Source organism: Rattus rattus, chromosome 6, assembly GCF_011064425.1.
Source record: "Rattus rattus isolate New Zealand chromosome 6, Rrattus_CSIRO_v1, whole genome shotgun sequence".
NCBI lineage: Eukaryota > Metazoa > Chordata > Mammalia > Rodentia > Muridae > Rattus > Rattus rattus.
Genome location: NC_046159.1, coordinates 157,789,124 through 157,807,086, shown reverse-complemented (window position 1 = coordinate 157,807,086; position 17,963 = coordinate 157,789,124). Strand labels below are relative to the sequence as shown.

Here is a 17,963-nt window from a genome sequence, read left to right as displayed (position 1 = left end):
AGTATATGCTGACAGAAGCCTGATATAGCTGTCTCCTAAGAAGCTCAGCCATAACATGACAAATACAGAGGCAAATGCTAGCACCAAACTATTGAACTGAGAATGGATCCCCATTGGAAGAGTTAGAGAAAGGTTTGAAGGAGCTGATGGGGCTTGTAACCCCGTAAGAACAACAATGCCAACCAACCAGAGCTCCCAGGGACTAAACCACTACCCAAAGACTATACATGGACTGACCCATGGCTCCAGCTGCATATGTAGCAGAGGATGGCCTTGCTGGGCACCAATGGAAGGAGAAGCCCTTGGTCCTGCCAAGGCTGGACCACCCCTCCAGTGTAGGGGAATGTCGGGGCAGGAAGTGAGGTAGTTGGGGAGGGAAAGTACCCTCATAGAAGTGGGAGGGGGATAGGGTAGGGGGGTTATGGACAGGAAACCAGGAAAGGGAATAACATTTAAAATGTAAATTTAAAATATCTAATTAAAAATACGTAATCAAAAAATAGTAATATTTTGGCAAAACAAAGGGATTCCTTGTGAGCCTGATAGGTGTTTAGATAAGACCTATTGCATGAGCGAAACACTGATTATGTTTTTAAAACCTGAGGTGGACTCGCTGTTCTGATTTTGTAATAATCAGGACAGGCTAAACATTTGCTATAGTACGACCATGCATGTGTCCCCAGACCTAGTTCTTTACCTGGGTCTGGTTTTCTCAATGCTGGTGACAAGCCAGATCTGATTCATTAAATGTATGAGCTGTATGGTCATAGGATGACTGAGATTTTAAGGTATTTTTAATTGGTTTTAAGAGTGACAGCCGCCACTTTAACAATTATGCTAATCTGCCTTCTTACCTAAAAAACATGTAGGGGAATTCTGTAATTACCAGTTGCCATTAAATGACTTGTAAACCTTTTATTTTCTAGAAAAAAAAAAAAAACCTGAGGTGGAAACCCCATTCACTGTGATAGCACCATTTCCTGGGCAAGGGATGATAAACTGTGTAGAAGTGAAGAAAGCAAGATGATGTATTCATTGTTCTCTGTCCTTATTTATGGATACGATATCATCAACTCCCTCAAGCTCCTACCATTGTGATCATAGTGATCAGAAAAGAAATTGAGAAAAATTATTGTTTTACAATTAATAATAAATGTAATATGCCAGGGTAATGGTAGTTCAGTTTAATATTTTAGTTACTATATACTTTGAATTATATTGAGTTTTTCCCTCAGAGTCAACTAGCTTACTTTTTACAGTTATCAATTATTAGCTAAGAGCTACTGTGATGTTACAATTTAATAGAATGCTCACACATACAGGCACTCTGGACCTAATGCTGAAAGTTCTACTCAACCATAAAACTGCAAATAAATGAGTTTAAAGTTTAAAAAGATAATGATGGGCAGTTTACAAAAGAATAAATATAAGAATTTCCATGCATATTAAATAATGTCCAAAATCAAGATTAAAGAGTACAGTAGGAGTCTGACCAAGCCTACAACCCCAGAACTCAAAGAGACTGAAGCAGGAAGATAGGAGATAAAGGGCAACATTGGACAGGAAGGCTGTCCCAACAACAATACTGACAATATGAAACACAGGTAAACACTAAGCAAAAGTTCTGGTATAATAAAATTGGTGCTGGTGTAAGTGATAACCCCTCATGTATTGAATTTAAAGAAACAGCATTCTTACACGTTGTCAATAGACATGCATATCTCTACATGCTATTGGATAAAAATGTCACCATGAATGTCGTTTTAAGTCTGTATAATCTTCTACGATGTTTCTCAGAATCAACCCAGTACGTAGGCCACTGTGAACACTGGAGAATGTCTATGGTAGGGTCTGTTCATATGAGTAAGTATAAAAACTAGAAATAAACTCACTGTTACACAATACAACTCTGCTTGACTGGTGTTAAACTGACAGAAGTAAGTGAGAACACAACCTTTACCTTCACCACAGGACACTGAGACATGGGCACATCAATGACATAATGCTGTACTTACTGAGTTAGAAAGATGTTTCAATACACCATACCGACATAAAGCTGGACTATAAGCCAGCATGTATGATATAAAAACATTTGGTTCTTTCTAAATGGTTTTTCTTAAAACATGGTTTCACTCTGTCACCCAGCCCACTATGTACTCATGATGCTTTTGAGCTCATGATCATGTCTTCCAAGAGCTAGAATTACAAGTAAAGGCTGGCCTATATGTTTTCATGGCAAACGAACTCTGTATGAACTTTTGTCAAAATAATAATAATAATGATGATTATTAGAGGACAATAAGGGGTGTAATTAGAGGTGTGTGTGAGTGTGTGTAAGTGTGTGTGTAAGTGTGTGTGTGAGTGTGTGTGTGTGTGTGTGTGTGCGCGCGCGCTGCCTGTTTAGTTGAATGGGTTTAGGTTTATGTTTTGTTGGTTTTTTGGGTTTTGGAGTTTTTTGGGGGGCTTGTTTGTTTGTTTGTTTGTGTGAGACAGGCAATTCCACAGTCCAGGCAGGCTACAAATTCACTATGTGAACCAAGCTGGCTTTGAATTCTTAAGAATATTCCTGCCTCTGCCTCGTTAGTGCCCATATTACAGCTGTGCTCATACTGATTTTTATTTTTACTTTACGGCTATTCCAAATACCTAAAGTTTTCTAATAATCCCATATTACTTTGTGTGTTTATGTGCCTGTTTGAGAGGAAGGGTGCATATCAATATGTATGTGTAGGCAGATGCCAGAGTACAACCCCAGGTAGTATCTTTCCTCCAGTGCTTTGCATCTTGACTTAAGACAGGATCTCTCCTTTGGAGCACTCAGCCCTAAAGTGGATGCCTTGATCACATTCCTCCCTTCAAGGCTTAACCATTGGCTGGGTAGGTTTAAGTCAATTTGACACAAGCTGAAGTTGTCTGAGAGGAGTGAACCTTAATTAAGAAAATGCCTCCATAAGATCAGGCTGTAGGCAAGCCTGTAGGGCAATTAGTGATTAATGGGGAGGGCTCAGCCCACTGTGAGTAAAATCATCCCTGGGCTGATACCTGGTCTAGGTTCTGTAAGAAGGCAGGCTAATCAAGCCATAAGGAACAGGCCAGTAAGCAGCAGTGCTCTGTGACCTCTTTATCAGCTCCTACCTTCAGGTTTTAGCACTGTTCCAGTCCAGAATTCCTTCAATTTAGGACTATTATGTGGAAGTATAAGTCAAATAAACCCTTTCTTTTCCAAGTTGCTTTGGTCATGGTGTTTCAGCACAGCAACAGTAACATTAGGGATTTATATGGAAGAGAAGGCAGAAAAACTGTAAGATTCAGAGATGGTAAATAACTCCAAGGAAACCTGTGGTTTCATATAATTCACAAACGACTATACCAGCTTGCACAAGACCTGCAAAGGTTCGGTCCGGACAAAAATCCCAGCACAGAGAAGAAGAAATAGGCATAAAATCTCACCCCTAGCCAAGAAGCAATTTGGAGCTATTAGCATCTGGGAAGGAGATACTGGGTCTATCAACCATACTCCAGAGTAGGCCTCTTGCTCAGGAGTAATTGAAACAAATTGGACTCCATAAGATTTTGTTTAGTTGCTGTTGTTATTATTATTGTTGTTGTTTAAGAGAGAGAAATAATATGAAACTGGATGGGGTGAGTGCTCTGGGAAAAATTTGGAGAGGGGAAAGAATGTGATCAAAATATTAGATTGTTTTAAGAACAAAAGAAAAAGAAAAACAATGGGGTTTATCACTGGCCTGGAGCTCCCCAAGTCAGCAAGTCCTCCCCAGGATCTGGCCTAGAAATCCAGTTGTTTTGATGTGGATTCGGGAAGCCAAACTCAGATCTTCATATTTGTAATACTAGCATATTACCCACTGATTATTTCCCTAGTCCAATATATTAAATTTTAATGTAAATCTTGGGTTACAAATTTAACTTGAGAGTTGGAGCCCCAACTTCGCTAATCCCGGCCCACAGCTCACTGTTTCCAAAGCCCTTGGGAGAGAGAGTTTACCGCCCAGACAGGTGGGCACTCCTGAGACTGCAGAGCGGGACAGACCACCAATACTGCCCACCCCTGCCCACATCCCTGGCCCAAGAGGAAACTGTATAGGGCCTCTGGGAACCGGAAGATAGGGGCACTCGAGTGGCAGGTTCCCTGCGGTCCAGAAACTGCCAGGACCTGAAGGGACCTGGTCAACAGTTCTCTACACCCAAATCCCTTGGGCGGGAGAGCTAAACCTTCAGAAGGGCAGACACGACAGGGAAGCCAGAAAAGACTACACTCTGCCCATATTTCTGACTCAGGAGGATAACACACAACACCATCTGGAAACACAGTGGACAGGGCCCCCGGGAAAAGGCAACCTCCTGGTTGCCGCCCACACTGAGAGCTCAAAAGCGGCCCCCAAAAAGAGCAACTTCAGCTGCTGGACCACAGGTAAGACCAACTCAGGACACAGGCCCCAGCTAAAGACCAGTAGAGAGCACACCCAAAAGCAGAATAATCTGTTCCCATAACTGGCTGAAAGAAAGCAGGAAAACAGGTCTACAGCACTCCTGACACACGGGCAGAAATAGCAGAACAAGGTAACAACAGAGACAACCTGATGGCAAGAAGCACAGGAACCCAAGCAACAGAAACCAAGACTACATAGCATCATCGGAGCCCAATTCTCCCACCAAAGCAAACACTGAATATACAAACACACCAGAAAAGCAACATCTAGATTTAAAATCATATTTGATCTTGATAATGGAAGGCTTCAAGAAAGATATAAAGAACTCCCTTAGAGAAACAGAGGAAAACATAAATAAACAAGTAGAAGCCTATAGAGAGGAATCACAAAAATCCCTGAAAGAATTCCAGGAAAACACAAATAAACAGGTGAAGGAACTAAAAATAGAAATAGAAGCAATAAAGAAAGCACAAAGGAAAACAACCCTGGATATAGAAAACCAAAGGAAGAGACAAGGAGCTGTAGATACAAACATCACCAACAGAATACAAGAGATGGAAGAGAGAATCTCAGGAGCAGAAGATTCCATAGAAATCATCGACACAATGGTAAAAGATAATGGAAAATGGAAAAAGCTACTGGTCCAGAACATACAGGAAATCCAGGAATCAATGAGAAGATCAAACCTAAGGATAATAGGTATAGAAGACAGTGAAGACTCCCAGCTCAAAGGACCAGTAAATATCTTCAACAAAATCATAAAAAGAATCCTTAACCTAAAGAAATAGATGCCCATAAATATACAAGAAGCCTACAGAACTCCAAATAGATTGGACCAGAAAAGAAACTCCTCCCGTCACATAATAGACAAAAGACCAAATGCACAAAACAAAGAAAGAATATTAAAAGCAGTAAGGGAAAAAGGTCAAGTAACATATACAGGCAGACCTATCAGAATCACACCAGACTTCTCACCAGAGACTATGAAAGCCAGAAGATCCTGGACAAATGTCATACAGACCCTAAGAGAACACAAATGCCAGCCCAGGTTACTATAACCAGCAAAACTCTCAATTAACATAGATGGAGAAACCAAGATATTCCATGACAAAACCAAATTTACACAATATCTTTCTTAAAAATCCAGTCCTACAAAGGATAATAAATGGTAAAGCCCAACATAAGGAGACAAGCTACACCCTAGAAAAAGCAAGAAACTAATCATCTTGGCAACAAAACAAAGACAAGAAAAGTACACAAAGAACTGGGCTGGGGGTTTAGCTCAGGGGTAGAGCGCTTGCCTAGGAAGCGCAAGGCCCTGGGTTCGGTCCCCAGCTCCGGGAAAAAAAAAAAAAAAAAAAAAAAGAAAAGTACACAAACATAATCTCACATCCAAATATATAACAAATATATATCCAAATATATAACAGGAAGCAATAATCACTATTCCTTAATATCTCTCAACATCAATGGTCTCAACTACCCAATAAAAAGACATAGATTAACAAACTGGATACACAACGAGGACTCTGCATTCTGCTGCCTACAGGAAACACACCTCAGAGACAAAGGCTGGAAAACAACTTTCCAAGCAAATGGTCTGAAGAAGCAAGCTGGAGTAGCCATTCTAATATCGAATAAAATTGATTTTCAACTAAAAGTCATTAAAAAAGATAAGGAAGGACACTTCATATTCATCAAAGGAAAAGTCCACCAAGATGAACTCTCAATCCTAAATATCTATGCTCCAAATACAAGGGCACCTACATACATAAAAGAAACCTTACTAAAGCTCAAAGCACACATTGCACTTCACACAATAATAGTAGGAGATTTCAACACCCCACTCTCATCAATGGACAGATCATGGAAACAGAAATTAAACAGAGACGTAGATAGACTAAGAGAAGTCATGAGCCAAATGGACTTAACAGATATTTATAGAACATTCTATCCTAAAGCAAAAGGATATACCTTCTTTTCACCACCTCATGGTACTTTCTCCAAAATTGACCATATAATTGGTCATAAAACAGGCCTCGACAGATACAGAAAGATAGAAATAATCACATCTGTCCCATCAGACCACCACGGGCTAAAGCTGGTCTTCAATAACAATAAGGGAAGAACGCCCACATATACATGGAAGTTGAACAATGCTCTACTCAATGATAACCTGGTCAAGGAAGAAATAAAGAAAGAAATTAAAGTCTTCTTACAATTTAATGAAAATGAAGGTACAACATACCCAAACTTATGGGACACAATGAAAGCTGTGCTAAGAGGAAAACTCATAGCTCTGAGTGCCTGCAGAAAGAAATAGGAAAGAGCATATATTAGCAGCTCGACAGCACACCTAAAAGCTCTAGAACAAAAAGAAGAAAATACACCCAGGAGGAGTAGAAGGCAGGAAATAATCAAACTCAGAGCTGAAATCAACCAAGTAGAAACAAAAAGAACCATAGAAAGAATCAACAGAACCAAAAGTTGGTTCTTTGAGAAAATCAACAAGATAGATAAACCCTTAGCCAGACTAATGAGAGGACACAGAGAGTGTGTCCAAATTAACAAAATCAGAAATGAAAAGGGAGACATAACTACAGAATCAGAGGAAATTCAAAAAATCATCAAATCCTACTAAAAAAGCCTATATTCAACAAAACTTGAAAATCTGCAGGAAATGGACAATTTCCTAGACAGATACCACATACTGAAGTTAAATCAGAAACAGATAAACCATTTAAACAACCCGATAACTCCTAAAGAAATAGAAGCAGTCATTAAAGGTCTCCCAACCAAAAAGAGCCCAGGTTCAGTGCAGAATTCTATCAGACCTTCATAGAAGACCTCATACCAATACTATCCAAACTATTCCACAAAATTGAAACAGATGGAGCAATACTGAATTCCTTCTATGAAGCCACAATTACTTTTATACCTAAATCACACAAAGACCCAAGAAAGAAAGAGAACTTCAGACCAATAAAGGGAATGATATTCCCTTATGAATATCGACGCAAAAATACTCAATAAAATCCTGGCAAACCGAATCCAAGAGCACATCAAAACAATCATCCACCATGATCAAGTAGGCTTCATCCCAACTATGCAGGGATGGTTTGATATATGGAAAACCATCAACGTAATCCATTATATAAACAAACTGAAAGAACAAAACCACATGATCATTTCATTAGATGCTGAGAAAGCATTTGACAAAATTCAACACCCCTTCATGATAAAAGTCCTGGAAAGAATAGGAATTCAAGGCCCATACCTAAACATAGTAAAAACCATATAGAGCAAACCAGTAGCTAACATTAAACTAAATGGAGAGAAACTTGAAGCAATCCCACTAAAATCAGGGACTAGACAAGGCTGCCCACTCTCTCCCTACTTATTCAATATAGTTCTTGAAGTTCTAGCCACAGCAATCAGACAACAAAAGGAGATCAAAGGAATACAGATTGGAAAAGAAGAAGTCAAAATATCACTATTTGCAGATGATATAATAGTATATTTAAGTGATCCCAAAAGTTCCACCAGAGAACTTCTAAACCTGATAAAGACCTTCAGCAAAGTGGCTGGGTATAAAATTTACTCAAGTAAATCAGTAGCCTTCCTCAACACAAAAGAGAAACAAGCTGAGAAAGAAATTAGGGAAACGAATAGTCCCAAATGATATAAAATACCTCGGTCTGACTTTAACCAAGCAAGTAAAAGATCTGTATGATAAGAACTTCAAGCCTCTGAAGAAAGAAATTGAAGAAGACCTCAGAAGATGGAAAGATCTCCCATGCTCATGGATTGGCAGGATTAATATAGTAAAAATGGCCATTTTACCAAAAGCAATCTACAGTTTCAATGCAATCCCCATCAAAATACCAATCCAATTCTTCAGAGAGTTAGACAGAACAATTTGCAAATTCACCTGGAATAATAAAAAACCCAGGATAGCTAAAACTATCCTCCCAATAAAAGGGGCCGAAACCATCCAATGGAAAAAAGATAGCATTTTCAGCAAATGGTGCTGGTTCAACTGGAGGTCAGCATGTAGAACAATGCAGATCTATCCATGCTTATCACCCTGTACAAAGCTTAGGTCCAAGTGGATCAAGGACCTCCACGTCATACCAGATACAATGAAACTAATAGAAGAAAAAGTGGGGAAGCATCTCGAACACATGGGCACTGGAGAAAATTTCCTGAACAAAACACCAATGGCTTATGCTCTAAGATCAAGAATTGACAAATGGGATCTCATAAAACTGCAAAGCTTCTGTAAGGCAAAGGACACTGTTGTTAGGACAAAACGACAACCAACAGATTGGGGAAAGATCTTTACCAATCCTACAACTGACAGAGGGCTTATATCCAAAATATACAAAGAACTCAAGAAGTTAGACCCCAGGGAGACAAATCACCCTATTAAAAAAATGGGGTTCAGAGCTAAACAAAGAATTCACAGCTGAGGAATGCTGAATGGCTGAGAAACCCCCATAGAAATATTCAATATCTTTAGTCATAAGGGAAATACAAATCAAAATAACTCTGAGATTACCACCTCACACCAATGAGAATGGCTAAGATCAAAAACTCAGGTGACAGCAAATGCTGGCGAGGATGTGGAGAAAGAAGAACACTCCTCCATTGTTGGTGGGATTGCAGACTGGTACAACCATTCTGGAAATCAGTCTGGAGGTTCCTCAGAAAATTGGACACTGAACTACCTGAGGACCCAGCTATACCTCTCTTGGGCATATACCCAAAAGATGCCCCAACATATAACAAAGACACATGCTCCACTATGTTCATAGCAGCCTTATTTATAATAGCCAGAAGCTGGAAAGAACCCAGATGCCCTTCAACAGAGGAATGGATACAGAAAATGTGGTACATCTACACAATGGAATATTACTCAGCTATCAAAAACAATGACTTTATGAAATTCATAGGCAAATGGATGGAACTGGAAAATATCATCCTGAGTGAGGTAACCCAATCACAGAAAAACACACATGATATGCACTCATTGATAAGTGGCTATTAGCCCAAATTCTCGAATTACCCTAGATGCCTAGAACAAATGAAACTCAAGACGGATGACCAAAATGCGAATGCTTCACTCCTTCTTTAAAAGGGAACAAGAATACTCTTGGGAGGGAATAGGGAGGCAAAGTTTAAAACAGAGGCAGAAGGAACACCCATTCAGAGCCTGCCCCACATGTGGCCCATACATATACAGCCACCCAATTAGACAAGATAGATGAAGCAAAGAAGTGCAGGAACTGGATGTAGATCTCTCCTGAGAGACACAGCCAGAATACAGCAAATACAGAGGCGAATGCCAGCCACAAACCACTGAACTGAACGGGGCCCCCATTGAAGGAATCAGAGAAAGGACTGAAAGAGCTTGAAGCAGCTTGACACTCCATGTGAACAACAATGCCAACCAACCAGAGCTTCCAGGGACTAAGCCACTACCCAAAGACTGATCCTAGGCTCCAACCTCATAGGTAGCAATGAATAGCCTAGTAAGAGCAACAGTGGAAGGGGAAGCCTTTGGTCCTGGCAAGACTGAACCTCCAGTGAACGGGATTGTTGGCAGGAGGGCGGTAATGGGGGGAGGATGGGGAGGGGAACACCTATATTGAAGGGAAGGGGGAAGGGTTAGGGGGATATTGGCCTGGAAGCCGGGAAGTCGAATAACAATCGAAATGTAAATAAGAAATACTCAAATTAATAAAGATGGAAAAAATAAAAATAAATAAAAATAAAAGTAAATTTAACTTGAATGAATCCTTGTGTAGTAATTTGAATAGGAATTGCCCCCATAGACTCATGTGTTTGAATGGTTGGTCATATGGGGTACCAACATTATGAGGTATGGCTTTGTTGGAGTAGATGTGGCCTTACTGTAGAATGTGTGTCACCGTGGAAGCAAGTGTTGAGGTCATATATGTTCAAGTCTGGTCAGTGTGGCTCACAATACCCCACTGTTTCCTGTGGATCAAGATGTAGAACTCTCAGCATCCTGTCTTAACGGACCACATCTGCCTACACACTGCCTTGCTTCCTACCATGACAGTAATGGACTAGTACTGTAAGCCAGCCTCAGTTAAATGTTGTCCTTTATCAGAATTGCCGTGGTTGTGGTGTCTTCACAGCAATAAAACCCTGACTAAGGTAGCTTGCCTTTCCCATATCAACCTCTCACAGAAGTCAGAACTGTGAAACAAAGGCACAGAGCTGAAGTCCCCTTGCTGTACTTGTTTGCCCACACCAATGAAAACAGTTGGTGAATCAGATTCCAGAGTGCTGGAGTCTATCCCATCCCCTGACCTGCTGCCTGATGGATGAGTTATGACATCATCGTGTATAAGGATGCATGCTCAAGTAGGGAGAATCCATTGAAAGATGCTTATGTCAATGCCAAAAAAAAAAGAAGGGAAAAGTATGTGAATATAGAAGAAAAATGTCTTGGTTAGAGATCATGTATTTTTATAAAAGCATTATAAAATTCCTCAGTACATGGAACAGCAACTTTTCTGTTGATAATCACCTTAGTTTGCTTTCTATCATTGTGTGTGATATATACCATGACCAAAATAACTTGAGGAGGAAAGGGTTTATTTGGCTTACACTTTCAAATCACAGTCCTGATATCATTGAGGGGTGTCACCATAAGAACTCAAACAGGGCAGGAACCAGAGGCAGGAACTGAAGCTCCTTGGCTTGCTCAGCTGGCTTTTGTATATAGCTTAGAATCACCTGCCCAGGGGTGATCACACCCACAATGGGCTGAGATTTCCCACAGACTTACCTGTAGGCCATTTGATAGAGGCATTTCTCAACAGAGGTCTCTCTTCCCAGGTGACTCTAGCTTGAATCAAGTTGACAAAACCAAACTAGCACAATAATAAAGGTCCAAATATCTTAGGGGAAAAAAAATCAAGAAGCAAAAAGCTAGTGTGCTCTGAGTTTTAGCACTCTTAAACTTGAATCTTCAAATGAAATAAAGCAGTTGTCAAATACATTTTCATGTCTGGTTGGGTCTTAAAGAATAAGTGAGTCCTTGTGCCTGGTGTCTGGAACTTGTAGCAGGTAGATAGTCTTCTATGTGCATCTCCTAATGGATGGGTAAGAGTCTGTGTGAGAAGAATGTGTATCCATAGGAAGGCAGAAACACAGCTAGCAGCCAGGACTACTCCAAAGTAACTATTATATGTCTGTGAACCAAATAGAACCCAACACTCTTCACTATTGAAATAACCAACCCAGTAGCAGGCATGATGGGTCCCTAGCTCACATCCATTAATTGCTTTTTAAAAAGGTAACAGGTAATTGAGACAACGCCTACACTTCCCATCCTATCATACCAGACGTCAGCCTTCTCAAGCAGGCAATACGACTGAAGTTGTCTCAAAAGGCAAAGGCCTCCCAAGCTTACCATGTTTCATACTTCACAGAACATCTGATTATCTAAGAAGGAGCTCATTTGGTCTGATATAATTACACATATGCTTGTTTACTCTGTCATCAGGGCACAGCACAACTCAAAGTCTCCCCAGATACCAGCACCATATTCTTGGTCTTCCCAGACTCTGTGGAGCCAAATAAACATGTATTGTTTACAAATAACCCAGTCTGTATTATTCTGTTATAGCATCAGAAAACAGACTAAGATAGAAACACTGATGTGTCTATGGGAATCATGTGGGGAATCTACATACAAGCTCAGTTAAATGTGATACAAAAGAAGAAAACAAGGTTGATAGAAAAGTTTGACCTAACAGTGCAGCATGGACTCACAGAATAAGTGGACCCTTAGCAAAACTTGGGGTCACAGTGAACTGCCAGTGTGCTTATTCCACTGGCAAGATCAGTCTTCCCAGAAGACGCGCACACACACGCACACACTCACAACGTCTTGAGCTTCCTTGTAACGTCATAATTTGCAATTGCCTATAAACATTTTAACTTTTGATCTTTGTGTCTGGCCAAGCCCAGCTCCTCGGCCCCAGGCATCATCTTTATTGTTCTTCACTTTGCAAAAATTCTCAGCTAGTGTGCTGCCCATATGACACGTGCACGTGAAGGCACAGACACAGACACTTTGCCCTGTGCTGAGACTACTGAATCTCCCTATGCTTTCAAGTCTGGGTAATGCTTTTCTTTGTGGCATCCAACCCTGTCCCCACCCCTAGCCTTCCATTAACTATGATTTCCCTCTTGGGTCCCACTGGTTGCCTCTATTCCACAGTTGCATGATTCAACATGTGTTCTATCTCCCTTCCCTATATTGTGAGACCAGAGACAGGCCATTCTATAATTTGACTTTTAGAACCTGTTGAGTATGTGCCTTGCAGGTTTCATAAAATATTAGGGTAAGATGTATCTAGGAATCAGTCTCCCGTGGAGCAACAGTATAAGTGGAGGTACAAACATGGAGTGGGAATACCAACTAGCCATAGAAGTTGTTGAAAGGATGGAAATTGTGCCTGAGCCTCAAAGGGTCAGAATCTTAGGTCAGTCATTCAGGATATCTGTTGAAAGTGTCCATGCATTTGTTAAACAACTGCAGAAACTTCCTATGAAGACTGACAATTTGTCTAAAGTAGGTAAAGATATATACCCAATTTATAATATAGGTTCCAAAGTCAAAAAATTACTGTGCACACTGCAGGACGACTGGGGCTGGAAGCAGCTTGCAGGAGCACCCATGGGCTATTGTGGCTTCTGGACCATGAGGATCTCATTTTATAGCCCTATCTTTCTAAGTGATACCCTGAACTAGGGAATAATTTAGATAATAAATCCACTTCAATTACTGTCCATTAGAGGGAAAACATTAAACCGAAGCAGAGCTCATGGGAATTACAATCTGTGTTTCAGGTAAGGACTAACCCAATGCTTACACGGGCAACGGTGCTCTGCACTCCTTACCTGCTCTCTTATGAAAATGACAGATTGCTCACAATGCTTGCAAAGGGATGAGCAAGCATCTTACAGTGTTGTGTCACGAAATTGGACTCCTCAGCTTTTCTATCAGTCTCTTCCCAGTCTTTCCTTTTATTTGACTTCTCTCAGCCATTCTGGTGATCATGAGATCCTCTTGCACTTCCAAATAGAAGCAGATAACAGCTAAGTTTGGGGACACTAGAGCCTCTGTGAGTGAGTGTGTGTGTGTGTGTGTGTGTGTGTGTGTGTGTGTGTGTGTGTGTGTGTGCTTGTGCTAAAACTATAGGTCAACCCTGGTTGTCACTCCGCAGAAGCCGTCTATCTTGTTTACTTGTTTTGAGTGTCTTACTGGTATCAGGGGTCACCAATTAAGCTGGGCAGGGTGGTCAGTGACCCGCAGAGTCCATTCGTCCCTGCCTCCGCAGGCCTGGGGTTACAGGCCTGTGACATCACACCCAACTGTGTTCTATGGATTCTCAGAATTGAACCCAGGTTCTTATGCTACAAAGCAAACACTTTACCAACCAAGGCACCTCCCTAGCCTCATCTTAAAGAGTCTGGCTAGCTCAGCCTTCTCAGAACTCACCAGGCCTGCCCAGCTGCAGCCATGGGTGTTCAGGCCACACAGTCTCGTCTATTACCCAACCCACTTGGACAGGTCAGGTCTCAGAGAAAACAGCTAGTTCAAGGGTTAAGTAAATGCTCCAAAATATATCTATTTCAGTAATTTTCCCTAAAGCATTCCGGAAAAAGTGCACTAATGATTTACGCTAATATCCATTACAAGACAGAGAAATTTATTTTTGTGCTTGTGAGCATTTAAGAATCTTAACTATCCTATGTCAGCACAGAGAACAGTGAGTCAGCCCCACTCTCAACTGTCTTCTGTGTAGTCCACATGACTGCCTCATTCAATAGAAAAACAATTAACAGCAATGACTTTCCTTTCTCTTTTGCCTCATCTTAGCAATGGGAAATCCATCATGAAGCTAGTAACCCAGTGAGCCTTCAATGCCCAGACTGGACAGAAGGAAAGAGTGAGGGGAAATCAAAGCATTCTGATATTCCAGGGTTAACACACCCTTCACATCTAGTCCTTCTTTCTCCCTGCTCTCTCAGTAGCATAATTCTCCCAGGCCCACACCAACTGCTACCCATGAATTCCAAAGCCTCAGAGGCAATCCATTGATTAAACTCATTCCCTTAAGGGTAATGAAAGCGGCAATAGTGGATCTAAGACTGATGGGATAAAATGATAATATCCCAGCCATAAATGGCTCCCAAGAGAAGCTAGGGTATACCTAACCTTCAAAGATGCTGATTTTAGAATTAATCCTACAGCCCATGTGACCCAGACTAGGTGTAATTAGGAAACTTGAGGTGGGAGGGAGGCAGGTGATACTATGAACAGAGATGAGATGCTATGCTTAGGAAAAGAAAATATGTTCTAGGGAAACAGTAACTTTTCTTCCTGGGACAGGGATCCTGTCCTTCACAAGTGACCTGGAATGCCAAGGTCCTGAACAGCCAGGAGGGTTGGTTCTGGGCCCTCCTGCAGCAGCACTGTGGTCCTTACAGCACAGGTCACGGCTTACTTGTCTTGTTCTAGCATTTGTGCTTTGGGGTGGCTGTGATTTCCACCCCCAGACTGTCAAGCTGTAGAAGAAACTTAATAGTGTTATCTTCTCTGTGCTGGGTACTTGATATTGTTAATAAAAGGAGAGAGAAGTAGGATTCCAGGGATGAAGGAAAGAAGGGAGAGGGAGAGAGAGAAACTGAGACGGGCATGCGGGCCTTGCTCTGCTGTGCGGGGTTCTAGCCCCAGTCTGACTACCTTATGAGGCATTTCAGTGCACTGTTAATGTAACTCAAGGCCCTGACACCTTTTACTTTTCACTTATTTTCCCAATCGCCTGAGCCAATAACTTAACTGAGTTAAATTTAGTTCTTAATTTTCAATTTTATGTAAACATGTCCTTTCAAATCCCACACCACTGATGGTTTTCTATAGAGTGGCATCCCTGAAACACCTCTACCCACTACACGTATCCAGAGCCAGCTCACCCTCCAGCCTCGAAGCCCCCCTGCACCTGTTTACCTGGGCACTCTTAGACCTGCACCTGTGCCCTAAATCCTCTCTGCCACCATCAGTACGGATGCGTCCAGGCCTGCATTTCACTTCCTCAGACAGATGCTCAGGAACTCTCTCCCCTGCTCCCTCTTGTAAAAAGGTCTTTCATTTCAGAGTCAGTTCATTACACTACCCATCTTAGGTTTAATATTAATGAACAAAACTCAAAATCCCCAGGTCAAACAAGTATTTTCAGTGTATGTTGCCTTTACCAGAGCCACCTGCACCTCTTAGGGTGTGGGAACTTTTTCATCTTTATTGTCCCAATTCCTGCACACAGATATTCACTAATTAATTAAACATCAGTCATTATTGAAAGATTCAATTATTTTTATTACCTCATACGAAAGCTTTCCCTAAAAGTTTAGGTCATTAAATAATAATGGTTACCCTTTTCTTCACAGTGCTTCTGTTAGGACACACTTTACCTAATGTAATCCTTGTAAGAACCCTTAGATGCAAAGATTGGAGTGATGAACAAAAGCGATTAAGTAATTTGCCCGAGTTCAAAACACTAGAACTAGTTCTCAAATCCAGACCTTTTTGATTTCAGATAAAAGTTAAAATAAGTTTTAAAGTAATAATCTTTACTGGTTAACTCTCAATTAATCAGAACATCCATTTAAACACAGTTCCTCAGGCTCCAAAACTGTGACCTCAAGTAAACCAACAAGCTTCACATGGCTGAAAATGTGGCAAGTAGGGACTGGCTTCTCCTCCCTGAGATCAATGCTGACCTGCCCACCTGCTCCTCACAGCAAGGAAATGATTATCTTTTTCATCTGGTCCTAGGGACAAAATGATAGCATAATCACAGACAAATAGATCATCAAACATGCATGTATACACACATGTGCATGCTCACACATGCATGCCCACGCTCATACACAACATTCCTGCACACACACACATGCGTGCTTGCACCACACACACACACACACACACACACACACACACACACACACACACACACACACACACACACAATTACTTACAAATAAATTCCTTTGTAAAAACGGTCCTTCCCTAGCACAGGTGGTTTAGTAGAAGCTGGAGAGGACAGTCACAGACAGCATTCTGACCTTAGCCTTGAACATCTAGTACAGAGCTGTTGGCTGTTAACTCCTATCACTTTGAACATCTGAAATGCAAGGCTGTAATTAGAGCCCACGCAGGCAATCATAGCACAGCAAACCCTATCAGCCTGACTTGCCTTTCCCCACGTGCTCCTTAGGCCCTCTGCCCTAACTATCCCTGTCAAAGGCTCATTTACCAAGTCTACTGTTTGATTGTATTAAATACATGTTGAGGGCTGTGGATGAGCAAACTCAGTGTTAATTCATTTACGGAAGTTCAAAGTTTGATACCACTCCCAAAGAAATCAGGAAACTGGAAAAGGAATGCTTTTTTCTAAAGGGGCAGCAGTTTCCAGCAGTTTCTGATGAAGTTAAGGTCTCATTCCTAGAGCAGCAATCACAGAAATGTGGGGGATCCAGATACCATCAAGCTCTACCAGAACCCTTTCACACATGAAAAGTAACCTAGTTCTCTGTACCCCAGGTCCTCTCTGCCATAAAGTATACCACCCACCTGGGCCATTTCACACATACAGTTTCATGGCATAATACACTCTTGCTAAAGTCCCTCAGAGCTCAAATACGGTGACTCCGTCCACAGCCAGAAGCACTACTGAGAGAAAGTGGGACCTTTGGGAGGTGGGGCTTAGTGAAAGGAAGCTCAGCGACTGAAGACACACTGAGACTGTAGCTCCTTCTTCATCTTGATTTCTTGTCACAGGAGGTAAGAGGCTTCCTTCACCATGCTCCCAACATGGTGCTCTACCTCACCACAGAACAAAGGGCAACAGAGTGGCCATGGACTGAAATCCAGGCCAAAGTAAGCCTTCCTCCTGTAAGCTATGTATCTTGGTAATAGAAGCGAACATACTATTAGCTTAGAAATATTAACATGGAGCCAACAGTAAAATTAGTGTTGGAAGATCATAAGGTGCTCAGAAACATAATAAAATTAATTTCACATATTAAAAATCCCTTTCGGGGTTGGGGGATTTAGCTCAGTGGTAGAGCGCTTGCCTAGCAAGCACAAGGCCCTGGGTTCGGTCCTCAGCTCCAAAAAAAAAAATCCCTTTCGCCAAAAATATGTGTATTTTCATTCACATCAAAGAAAAATAGACAGAATCTTAAACCACAAATAAAAACTCCTTTTTATCCTAATAAAAAATAAAACATATTTGGAGTCACATTTTATTGACACATCTTAAAATGAATTCAATTGAAAAGTACTCATTGTTGATAAATAGAAAAAAAAAATCAATGCCAGAAAAGTCATCATTAGACTGATAGTGGTAACATTAAAAATCTTGTCACTGAGGTAGAAGCCATGAACAAGCTCTCTGCAGT

At 41.1% G+C, this 17,963-nt stretch overlaps 1 non-coding gene across 1 annotated transcript; it reads left to right on the top strand.

Moving 5' to 3' along the window:
- The first annotated feature begins 602 nt into the window (after positions 1–602).
- LOC116904668 lies at positions 603–730 on the top strand. Its single transcript, XR_004388368.1, has one exon. It is a non-coding gene; the product is annotated as a small nucleolar RNA SNORA72 (small nucleolar RNA).
- The last annotated feature ends 17,233 nt before the right edge of the window (positions 731–17,963 follow it).